Source organism: Micropterus salmoides, unplaced genomic scaffold (genome assembly GCF_014851395.1).
Source record: "Micropterus salmoides isolate LMB-PRFRI ecotype aquatic unplaced genomic scaffold, ASM1485139v1 Ms_hic_scaffold_2, whole genome shotgun sequence".
Lineage (NCBI taxonomy): Eukaryota > Metazoa > Chordata > Actinopteri > Centrarchiformes > Centrarchidae > Micropterus > Micropterus salmoides.
The window spans coordinates 6,252,863-6,265,387 of record NW_024041150.1 but is presented as its reverse complement, the minus strand read 5'-3'; the positions used below and the strand labels follow the sequence as shown (position 1 = coordinate 6,265,387).

The 12,525-nt window shown below is 43.0% G+C and overlaps 1 pseudogene; it reads left to right on the top strand.

Moving 5' to 3' along the window:
* Positions 1-1,712: 1,712 nt before the first annotated feature.
* On the top strand, positions 1,713-6,961 carry LOC119913478 (annotated as a pseudogene).
* The last annotated feature ends 5,564 nt before the right edge of the window (positions 6,962-12,525 follow it).

Below are 12,525 nucleotides of genomic sequence, written 5' to 3'. Positions count from 1 at the left end.
GATGACAAATGACAAGTGATTGTCAATCCGTGCTAAAGTGAATAAATCCTAATATAATTTGAAGAAGTCGTGTTTATTGTGTGTGGTATTTTGGTTGAGACTTCACTGTCAGCCTGTTTTTATTCAATAATGCTTAATTATTGATAGTTTAAATAAATGATCCTGAGACTGCTTTGAGGTTTGGCTATTGGTCCCTGGTTCCAGAGTGGTGCCCTGTATTTATTAAATAATAGTGCTTCATTAGTGATATTTTATCATTACAGAACTAAAAGCCACTTTTAGACTGCTTTAATAACTTCATTAATATTTCTATAATATATTTGATAAATAACCAAACCTGCCCCTACATAGATCCCTAACAGCTGAGATATGAAAGAGAGTTTAGTGTGAGTGCAGAGTGCGGATTCTGCAAATGAAGATAAAATATTCAGACGGTTCAACAGTTGGATTCATCAGACAGACAAGCCTCCACCTCCAAAGGGACATTAAACAGGTGGAGCAAAGAGTGCAGAAGACAGCACAGCGTCCCAGAACAAAGCTCCTGTACCTCAAGTCACTGAAGGATCTGGATCCAAACCTGATTCAGTGGCTGCAGTAAGTAGCTCACATCAGCACCAAAGAACCTCCTCTGTGTCATCAGGGAGACGTTTATGACAGATTTTAAAAGTTTGATTAGATTTTTTAATCCTGATTTTCAGAAGAGAAATAAGTAAAAGCAGAAGAAAACATCAGCAGGTGTGTCAGCACTGTGGCCAGTTATTGTGAGCGGCTCACATGCACATTTCCCAGTCAAATAAATGTTATGGAGTGTGACGGTTCTTTGTCCCGCTAACCTTCTCTCTTCTATTTCTGTGATGCATCATTTCCATATTCACGCCTCTCCTTTGTCTTAACAGAGCAGCTGTAGATCATCATCAGCCTGCTGCTTGTTATCACTTCCCATATTTGAGGTTTGGATGCAGAGGACAAACATCGGCCACTGGTGTAGGAACTCATTCAGGTGGGTCTCTCAGCTTTTAAAGAAATTTGATCAGATTACTTTTTTCTTCTATGTAGAGCGTATTAAACAGATAAATGAACATGCAAACTGTAACAAGCAGACAGCTTTGGACTCACTTCTAAACATAAAATAATAACTCTGTTGTTAGTTTGTGTTTTGGGGCCACATTAGCCTTTATTGCAGGAGACAGTAGAGACAGACAGGACATGAGGACAGAGGGAGACAGGGTTGATATGCAATAAAATAATGTGAGAATAAATACCAACAAGGAAGAGTGCACAACCTGCGCCCTGAAGATAAAATCTGCAGATCGTGTAAACCTCCTGATCCAAACTCAGAGGGGCATCGAGTACAGGAGACAGGCAGGATGTCCTAAACCAAAGAGCATTAACATTAAACATTAAGTTACTGAAACAGCTGGACGATGTTCTGTGGCTGCAGTAACGACCTCACATCAGCACGTACAGATATTTGTTCTTCTTTTCTTCTTTGATTAAATAAAAGTTAAATGTAACAAATGTTGAGGAATGATGATAGAAGGTGAAAGACAGCAGTTTGTGATTTGATATGATTGTGGGTAAACTATAGGGACACTGTGTTTGTGTGAACTTCACCTCACAGCTTTAGTGATGTCACTGAACAATGTTAGGTAGATATTAAAAACCTGCTCCCTTTAATAACCTGATCTCTCAAACAGGTTTCACTCTGAAGAATGGAAGATTACTGCTTTAACAACAGCTCACAGAACCAAAGCTACGACTATTACAACTACATCTGTGGCTACTATGACTACAGCAACTTCACCTACCGGAATTACCTTCAGTTCTTCTTGTACTTAAAAAAACCTGATGAATACATCAGTGTGGTGACATACATAATCATTGCTGTCGGCCTTCCTCTGACCCTGGTGGCCATCAGTGCTCTTTATTCTATGGTATGTACATTCTGACTGAGAGTTATTTATTTCCTGTCTGTGTGGTGTGTCTGTCCTACAGTCTGTCTGTCTGTAAAGGATCTGGATCTGGTTTGGGGGCTAGGTGTCAGGGGGCTGGGACAAAGGCCTGTAATAATAGTTGTTTGTCAGAGTAGTTTGTACAGCATTATTTGGGTTTTTTATTAACCTGTCTACAACTGCCCATTTCTGTTCTCATTCCCATGGTGTCACATATGGACGCTTTTTCAATATTTGTTTTTTAATTAAAACACACACAAACAAAACACAGTGTTCATTGTTTAGTTTTTACCTTATATTTTCCTGATTGTATGAACTACATTATTATAAATGTCAGTATACCATGAAACTTTGGCAACATTGTCTTTGTTCCATTCATGCCGAGAGAGAGGTTTATAATAACTGTTGTTTAGTGAAATGTTAGCCTGCATTTAATGCACCGTATTATTATGTTTGTCTGCAACCTGACAGGTGAGCTTGCAAGACTTAATGAAATGAACATCTGTTAACAGGCTCCTCCTATTTACTTATCTTAAACTCTAATTCATCCTCAGCACTGCTCCATTGGTGATAGTTTTTCTGTGTACCATTTTTCATAATTGATTATTTATTAATGTATATTGTCTGCTATGCAGGACCGGCAAGTGCACTTCTACTGCTCTATGTGAAAAACAATAGCGCTGCCATCTATTTGCAACGTATACCAGCAACAACACACAAAGACCAATATGCCATAGGCCAAATAGTGCGCAACACGAGTGTACCCAAAATGTCAACTATATTAAAATTTATGCAGGAGCCAATGCCTGCTGGCATTTTTATTTAAGCAGTCATGACAGCACTTTTCCAAATAATCACATTTCCGCTCCTCAAACTACCGTTGCAAATCTCTTTACACCACTTTCTTATGTGCGTAAAACACACACAAATGAAATGTCCGTAAGCACATTATATCATCAGCAGGTTCAGCATCTTAAACAACGACTAAAGAACAAATAAAGCTAAAATTACCTTTCAGAAGCGCGCACGGCGGGCCTTCATCGCAGCAAAGGTCTTAACTGCCTCCTCTATTTCGATTCTCTGTGCCAGTTCATGTTCTATGGAGATTGTTGCCAGTCCATTAAGTCTGTCTTGTTTCATTGTACTGCGAAGGTAGTAGTTTCAACTTTGAGAAACTGCGTTCTCCTGAAGCCACTGTAACAGGAAAGGTGAGAAGCACTCGTGATGCTACAAAAGCATTGGAAAAAACTGATTCCATCCCGTTGTCACGTGTCAACTTGAGTGCGTCTAGGGGTTTAGTGCCAGCAGGTAGACGCCTACTCAAAGCAGTCAGCTCCGCAAAAAGCTCTTGTCCATCAACATCTCTGGAGTCTCCGTGTGTCAGGGCTTTATCCAGCGCTGGACATTCTTGGAGAACGTCAGTAGCGTTTTCCTCTTTGATGGATGCAATGTCATACAACAGCCCAAATATGTTCCCGTGCTCCTGGAGTTGAGAAAAACGCTCTTCATCAGCATTAATAGAGCAGTCCAGTATTCTGAAAAAACACTTTGTAATGCTGTTGTGGATCCATCACTGCCTCATCCTCTCCTTCATAGTGAAACATTTTTTTTTCCTCTTTCGTGGTCGCACTGCACTATGTGGAGGAAAACGGACCTCTGTTTCCAAATCCTCCGCCAATACTGTTTCAAAACTGCTGTCTGCGCGGAAGTCCATCAGGAATCGTTTTGTCAAGTTTAAGCAGACTTGTTGTCTGTAGTATTTTGCTGGTCACATTTATCTCTTTGTCATACCATGTTATGATGTTGCACATGAACGGGTAGGTTTTGATCTTGGCTGCAATGCCTCTGGCTTCACATCTAGTTTTAGCTCCACATGTGCCAGTTAGACTTTCATCTTCTGCCACTGACAGCAGCGCATCATATACATCCCCCAACTGGCGTGGATGGGTTTGAGCGCATCGACCCGACTTTCCCATCTCGTGTAACTTAAAGGCTTGACTGTGAGGCCACGCTCACTTATGTGCTGTTTTAACACGTCCCAGCGAGAGGTGGAAGCAGAGAAAAACTTATAAACCTCCTGGATAGTTGAAAAGAAGTCGACTGCCTGCAGACAACATGAGGCTGCATCATTAACTACCAAGTTAAGAGAGTGAGCGCTGCAAGGCACATAAAATGCCCTTGGGTTTATGTCTAGCACTCTTTCCTTGCACACCACTATGCTTACCTCTCATGTTTGATCCATTGTCGTAGCCTTGACCTCTCGTGTCCATAATATCAATATCCAGCTCGCTAAGTTTCTTAATAAGGACCTCAGTCATGCCGGCTCCTGTACAATCAGTTATCTGTGTCTACACTTCCTCCCTGTGTTGTAACTAAACGTACAATCACGGTCATCTGTTCTTTTCTGCTTACATCGGGAGTACAATCTTAAATGATAGAGAAGTATTTAGCTGACCTCAGCATCGTGAGAATTCCCTGCTGAATCTGGGATGCCAGCATTGCAATGATTTCATTTTGAATATCATTGCCTAAATAGCGAACGTGTGTTTCTTTTGAAGTCACTCTCCTAATGTGTTCGGCCATAACGCTGTCAAAAAGACCAATCAGCTCCACTAGTTTCAGGAAAGTGCCATTGTTATGTTCAAATAATCTATCTGTGCTACCACAGAATGGCAGGTTTTGCATAGCCATTACTCTGATGAGACTAATCAACCGCTGCAACACATTTTGCCACTGTATTGTCTCAGCAGCAAGTTTCCGCTGATTTTGTGCATCTATGGTGTTTTGCGAGACCAATCTTTCCATTTAGAAAACTTTCAATATGTTCAGTTGATTTTTCATGTTTGCTAAGGATGCTTGACAAATTCTTCCAGTCTTTAACACCATCTCTTCCAAGAGCTGATTTTCTCTCGCTTCCACAAAAATGTTTACAGCAGAAGCAAAACGGAACATCCTTACTCACTGAATAAACTAGCCAGGGCCTTTCCAGCCTTTCTCCATTTGTTAATGTCCGTCTATAAAAACTTTCTGTGTGCACTGTCTTTGGGAAAATCAATTCCTTTCACTTGATATGGTCCTCTCTCTATTAAAATGTCTCTAAGTCCTTGGGTTACTGTTGTTTGCCAATTGCTGGGATCATTAAAAGTATCCTCACTGTGTACACTTATTTGTTCAGCTGTCTGAGGTCCGATGATACTGCTGATATTTGCTGTTTCTTGTGGAGCAATGTCACTGGCTGAGTAAGCAATCTCCTGACCTGCTGATGGTGGATGGTAGATTTTAAGGCAGACTAATGTTAGCATCTGCTCTCGGGATGCTGCTAGCACCTGCTGTTTCTTCTTCTGTAGAAATTCCGGTAGCTGGTTTGACAGCTGATCTCCTGACATGGCAATAGACTTGACGGTATGATTGAAGGCGGGTTAGTGCCTGCTCTGGTTACGCCTCTACAACAAGGGAGTTAATGTTAGCTGTGCTAGCGGTCTCTTGGTTCTGTGATGGACTTGAAGGCGTGTCATCCTTGCAAATACTCCCTGGATCATATATTTTAACAACGAACCCTTCTATTGTTGGTGTGCTTAATCCTTCAATAGTCTCCTCTTTTTATATTCGCAACCAGATAATTTCAGTGTTTAGACATCCTGCAGTATTTCCTTGTCCTCTTTTTACTGACCCTCAGTCATGACTCGTGCAGGGGGCAGGACGGGGCAACGGCAGCTTAGCAATTCATATAGCCATTGATCATTCCCGGTTGGCTCATTCACATTTTGCCGCCCACAAAAGTGCCGCTCTAGGCAAATGCCTAGTTCGCCTATATGGACGCGCCGGCTCTGCTGCTATGTAGCAGAAAGGAGTTACAAAACTCAATTTCACTCTATAACTTTTTATATTGTGACAATAAACCTACCTACCTGCTTATTTGTGCGATCCTCAATATAATACATTTACAATGAGGAGAGATTCTCACCTTGCAAACACAAACATGAGCCTCAAACTGCGACTCCATGTGTTTGAGCCAGAACGCTTCATAACTGCTGCAGGAAATCTGGCCCTTAGTCTTGTTCCTGCAGTGATTGGCCAGTGGGTCATATCTGAGATTTCTGTTGGATGAAAAAGTCAGAAATGGCTCTGACTGCAGCTGCTGGGCAGAGCAAGATGACAGATTTGGGAGGAGGTGGACTTCACAACATGTTTCCAACTGCTTGTTGACTTTTACCAATGTTTTCCTGCAGGTGAGAAGTGATCATGTTGCTCCCATCTACGTCATCAACCTCTCATTACCGACCTGCTTCAACTCTGCTGCATGATCGTTCAGGTGGCACAACCTGAGGATGAGAAGATATATAACATCTTCTTATATATTTACATCTCTGCTCTGTTTGCCAGTGTTTACTTCATGGTCTGCGTCGCCCTGGAAAGGTATCTATCTGTCTATCCAGTATGTGTGGAGCTGCTTCTGTGTCTGAACATTATATTAGTTTATAACTCTGAAGCTCCTCAAAGACTTTGTGTCCATCTTGTATTACAGGTATTTGGTCATCGCCCACCCACTGTGGTACCGCTGCAGACGATCCATCAAGACCTCTGTGGTGCTCTGTGTCCTGGTCTGGGCCCTTTCTGGTGTCTTTGTCATGCTTTTCTATTATTTATATACTGAAGTGGTCATATACATAATCTTCAGCGCCGTCCTCCTCCTTCCCTTCCCACTGTTAATATTCTTCCTGGTTGGGACCCTCAAAGCCCTGTCTGCTTCCATCTCGGTCCCCTCTGATGAAAAACGACGAATTGTGGGAATTTTGGTTCTGGTGCTGCTTATTTACACCCTACTGTTCCTGCCCAGCATCATTTTCTTTCTGGGAGAACATATTGATCAGAACCTCCTACGCCTGTCTGTCTTGTTTGTTAAGTTGAGTCCTCTTGCAGACTCAGTCCTGTATGTCATCATGAGGAAAGGGACTATAGACAAGCTTTTGGCCTCTGTGTGTTGCTGCAGAATGGACAGCAATGATATCAGCAGTCCATCAGTATGAATGATGACAACATTTCCACAGTCAGCTTCATGTAGGCAGAGAAAGAGGGAGAGAGAGAAAGGGGAGGAAACAGGAGGAGAAATGGAGGCCAATAGAAAGGATAGAGACGAGACAGATCCTGTCATCTACTGAGACCATTTCCAATAAGACACCTAACTGTAGAGAACAGGAAGCACTGTTTGGACTCTGCTGTGGGAGAAGTGGCTGCTGGGAAATGTTTTGGTCAACTTGCTGATTCACTGTGATGGCTTCAACCAGGGGTGTAGTCTAGTTTTTTGTGGTGAGTATACTCTGATTTTTCCCTCCAAGCCTCATACCCACTTGTCCCCAAGCAATCTGTCCCAGAGTAATGTTATTCAGTGCAAAATTGTATCGCTTTCCACATTATTTCACCAACTAACGAGACCCATGTTACTATCCTGTGTACCTCCAGTGAAATGGTCTTGATTTAGCCTGCAAGAAACGAAGTAACGGTAAAAAGCAAATGTGGAGCGATTTGTTTACTAGCCTACATTTACATTACATTTATTCATTTTAGCTGACGCTTTTATCCAAAGTGACTTGCAATTGGTATATATGTCAGAGGTTGCACGCCTCTGGAACAACTAGGGGTTAAGTGTCTTGCTCAGGGACACAATGGTGGTTCTGTCACAGTGGGGACTCTCATACCAAGTGTTTCTGCCCAGCCTATAGTGATGCAGCCTAGAAAAGCTACATTAGCTCGGACCTGCCGCTGTTTGCTTCATAACGTTCTATTTAGATTTATTGTGGTTTTACCGATACTCAGGTACACAGCTTTATTGCCAAGTATTGTTTTACACATACGAGATATTTGCTGTGGTGATAAGGTGCTACACGTAGACAAACATACAGTCAACATAAATAAATGTAGAAATATATAAATATGGAATGGAAGAACAACGTTGCAGATATATACATGTTCATTATTCTGGGTCTGTGCCGTGCAGAAGTAACGCAATGGAAGAGAATATTGTGTACATATAAATATATAAACTGACAACATAAAAATATACAACATCAAAGATCAATAATCAACAAATCAATATTTGTGACACGCAGAGACATTTGTATCATTTGCAAGGGGGAAGTGTCAGTGGGGGACCCGGGCCTTGTTAATGAAGCTAGTTGCAGATGGGAAGAAACTGTTTTTGTGGCGAAAGGTTTTGGTCCTGATGGACCGCAGCTTCCTGCCAGAGGGGAGAGTCTGAAACGGTATGTGTCCGGGGTGGGAGGAGTCGGCTGCAATCTTTCTTGCTCGCCTCAGAGTCCTGGAGGCGTACAGGTCCAGAAGAGAAGGAAGATTGCAGCAAATCACCTTCTCTGGCACCAGCGTACCAGATGGTGATGGAGGAGGTGAGGATGGACTCAATGATGGCGGTGTAGAAGTGCACCATCATTGTCTTTGGCAGGCTGAACTTCTTCAGCTGCTGCAGGAAGTACATCCTCTGCTGGGCCTTCTTGGTGAGGGAGGTGATGTTCAGCTCCCACTTGAGGTCCTGGGAGATGAAGGTGCCCAGGAAGCGGAAGGAGTCACACAGGATGAAGGGGGAGGGTGGGGCTGGGCTCTTTCTGTGTCCACGACCATCTCCACGGTCTTCAGAGCTTTGAGTGACTGTTCTGGCTGCACCAGGTCACCAGATGGTCGATCTCCCACCTGTAGACGGACTCATCCCCACCTGAGATGAGCCCAATGAGGGTGGTGTCATCTGCAAACTTCAGGAGCTTGACAGACTGGTGACTGGAGGTGCAGCTATTGGTATACTGGGAGAAGAGAAGGGGGGAAAGAACGCTGCCTTGAGGGGAACCGGTGCTGATGGTCCTGGAATCAGAGACATGTTTTCCCAGCTTCACGTGCTGCTTCCTGTCCGTCAGGAAGTCTGTGATCCACCTGCAGGTGGAGTCAGGAACGCTCAGCTGAGAGAGCTTGTCCTGCAGCAGGGTCGGGATGAGGGTTTTAAAAGCAGACCTGAAGTCTACAAACAGGATCCTGGCATAGGTTCCTGGGGAGTCCAGGTGCTGGAGAATGTAGTGAAGGGCCATGTTTACTGCAGGGGGTCCAGGAGTGGGTCTGTGATGGATTTTAGGTGGGACAACACAAGGCGTTCAAAGGCTTTCCTGCTGTCCTCACAGAAGCTGATGTAGGACGTCACAGCCTCTGTAAACTCATCCAGATTGTTGGTAGCAGTCTTGAAAACATCCCAGTCAGTGCAGTCCAAACATGCCTGGAGGTCCTCAACAGCTTCACTAGTCCACATCTTTGATTTCCTCACTGCAGGTTTACAGAGCTTTAGTTTTTGCCTGTAAGGAGGAATCAGATGGACCATTACGTGATCGGAGTGTCCCAGTGGAGCGCATGTGACGGCGTGATAGGCACTGCTAACTGTGGTGTAGCAGTGATCCAAAGTGTTCCCATCTCTGGTTGGACTGTTGGACGGTCTGTATTTGGGGAGTTCTTGGCTAAAAACTGTTTCCCCATCAGTGTCCAAACTTGGGGAAACACATGAAGCACATAGCTTCTGCTGCGCTGTTTGACAGCGAGTGATCACTAGCAGTAAGTGACAGTCACTTCATGATAGCGTTGCGGTTAGATCATTAACGTTCACCTTTTTTGAATTAGGCCTGATTATTTTCATTATGACATGGCACACATGGCATCACTTTGTGGTGAAAAGTGGTGGGGACACTTAAGGGATGTTACGAAACGCTTAGCCCACGACGATGATGACGATGCACAATATTGGGGTCACGACAACAAGACAAGAAGATATTTTCAAACTTTTTAGAAGAAATATTCATTAATGAAATATACGATAGGGGGTCTGGGGTTTCTCCAAGAAGATTTTGAGCATTGAAAACTGAATTTCCTGCATTCTGAAGACATTTTCTGCTCCGCTGTCTCACGCCGCCTCCTCTGGCTGGCAGTGGACACGACTCTCCTTTATTCCTAAGTGCCTGTGCCTGCACAATGTCGAGTCTTGCAGCTGATGTTGAAACTACTGCAGCCCCAGTAACAAACATATCGGTTATTTTGGCACATTTGGCGGCAGCAGTCTCCAGATTTTTTTTGGCCCACAACACAAGAAACAGAGAGAAAAGGGGGAGGGACTTGGGGCTAGTAAGAGATGTGATTGGACTAGAACAGTGTCGGTATAGTAAATGAACCAATGGGCGGGTATGTTGGCCCATTTTTAAACAGTTATATAAATATATTTACGTTATACTGGCCCCATTGGTGCGACGGACCACCGGAGACTATTCCAGAATACCAGTCCACCCCTGGGTGGATTTATGAATGCAAGTGATGTTGTTATGTATCATTTCGCTATTTTAAGTGGATATACGGAAATCCCTGAACATTCCTAGTGGTACACGGCGTATACCTGCGTATCACGTAGACCAGTGGTTCTCAAAGTGAGGTACGGGGACCCGTAGGTGTCCTCAAGGAGGTACCTAGGGGGTCCCTAGCAAAAAAGTGAATTATTTATTTTCAATATATTTCCATCCATAAGTGACACAATGACAGAATGTATACTATAACTATTTTGTTAGTGGGTTTGATACACTTTCTATAATAAAACATCAAAAAGACAAAATCATGTCAGATGGGGATCCATAGTCTAATTTATGTCAGTTTATTTATTATTTCAGTTTAGGGGTCCTGGACATAAAAAAGTTTGAAAACCTCTGATGTAGACTACACCTCTGGCTTCAACACATGGAAATAAAATGTGTTTTATTAGTTTGGAGCTGGAAGTCATTATTATCCTTTAATCCCAGAAGCAAAGCAGATATTATTTTAGATGAACTGAGCTCATTCAAGCCGCCTCGCTGTCTTCTTCCTAAATCTTTATTTGGACTGTTGTTTGGATGTTTAACACACGGAGAGCATCTCAACACGTCTTTAGCACTTTGAGCTTTTCAGTTTCACATACATTTTTTAATTTAGTTGTAATGTATCTTTTTCCAAAACTGTGTTCGTTTAACTGTGTTCGTCTCTTAGCGTTTTATTCTTTGTTGAATAAGAATAAATAACATGTTGTTTATTTCTCTTTAATCTAAGTGTAATTTCTGCTGTTTTAGTGGTAGGCATGCTGCTGTTTAGGATGTGATTCAGAGCAGCTGTTTTGCAGCAGCTGTTGTGTTTTTGGCAATATGGATAAAATCTTAAACCACAGTTTATGTCAGTTTATATGAAATTGTACATTTTCTGTAAATCTAATAAAAATCAGTTTGTAGTCCAAACTGTGAATGTTTGTCTTTGAGCAACTCAGTGAATTAAAGTGTTTTGAGCAGTGCTTGAAGTGGGCCGGTACACCCCGGTACACAGACCGTTTATGCGTACCGGGACTTCTCCCAAGCTGCCGGTCCTCTCCTCTGCCCTCTCCATATCCGGTTCTCTGGGCGCTACGTGAGGCTCACCTGTTCCCGTTCTCGCCTGCCTGCTAAACTCTGTCGGCGCAGAGAGAGGAGGGAGAAGAGAAGCTCGGGCGCCTTTCAAGCAGCCTTGTGCAGAATGTAGCTCTTCAATGTCACTTGTCGTAAACCGACCAATCACAGCCTGGATGGGGAGGGACATTTAAAAATATTGACAGATAGGTGTCATTTACACTGAGGACTCTGGGGACAGGTGTTGTGAACTCAACCAGATGCACTTCAAAGAAGGTCGGGTGGTGTCAAAAGAGGGAGGGAAGTTTCCCTCCCCGAGAGTTGACCTTTTCACATGTAAAACCCAGAGACATTGCCTGGTGTTGGTAAGGACCGAAAGAGACTCAATCAGACAATGAATCGCTTAAGGATTGTGTATTCAAATAGCTTTAGTGAACCTTTCTAGCCGTAAAGGTGTCACTAAAGACAGTCCACAGGACAGGAAAAGGGGCGATCTGACCCCTTCTCCCTCCAGCAGGTCACCTCCAGCCTCACCCTGACTCTTTTCTCTCCACAGAACGACCATAAACCACCATTTATTCTCTGATAACCGGTGCGATAAGCCAGGAATGCAGAAAAGAGAGACCATAAAAACCCCCGTTTCTCGAACCAAGCAAGGTTCCATTATAACTGTGTTTATTCTGTTTAAATAATAACCTTGCTAAGTAAGCAGCGGTGTTAGCCTCTGAGTTTAGTAAGTAATAACCCTGTTGTTATCCTTTAGTGATGTTTGAAGACTAGCAGACCCATAAGAAAGTAATCTTGAACTAGTTTTCTAACCTCTTTCTGTGTTGTTTTAATTCATCCCTGTTACTCCCTAGTAGTCTCTGTCTGTTCAGTATTAACTAATGCTTTAGTTAAATGTTCATATACAATTTCCTATTAAATTATCCATGGAAGCACTCGTGTTCATCACCAGCCTCTCAGTTAAAGTTGAATGTCTACTCTTTTCTTGTGTGACTCGAGCGCCACCAAGAGGACAAGAAAGGTATAACACGCGTGTTTAAAACTCGGCTTACACTGACAGAATCGTTAAGTAGGCCTAACTATCACCATGTAATTGCATGAACGAAATTTTACTGTCATGCTTACATCTAAAT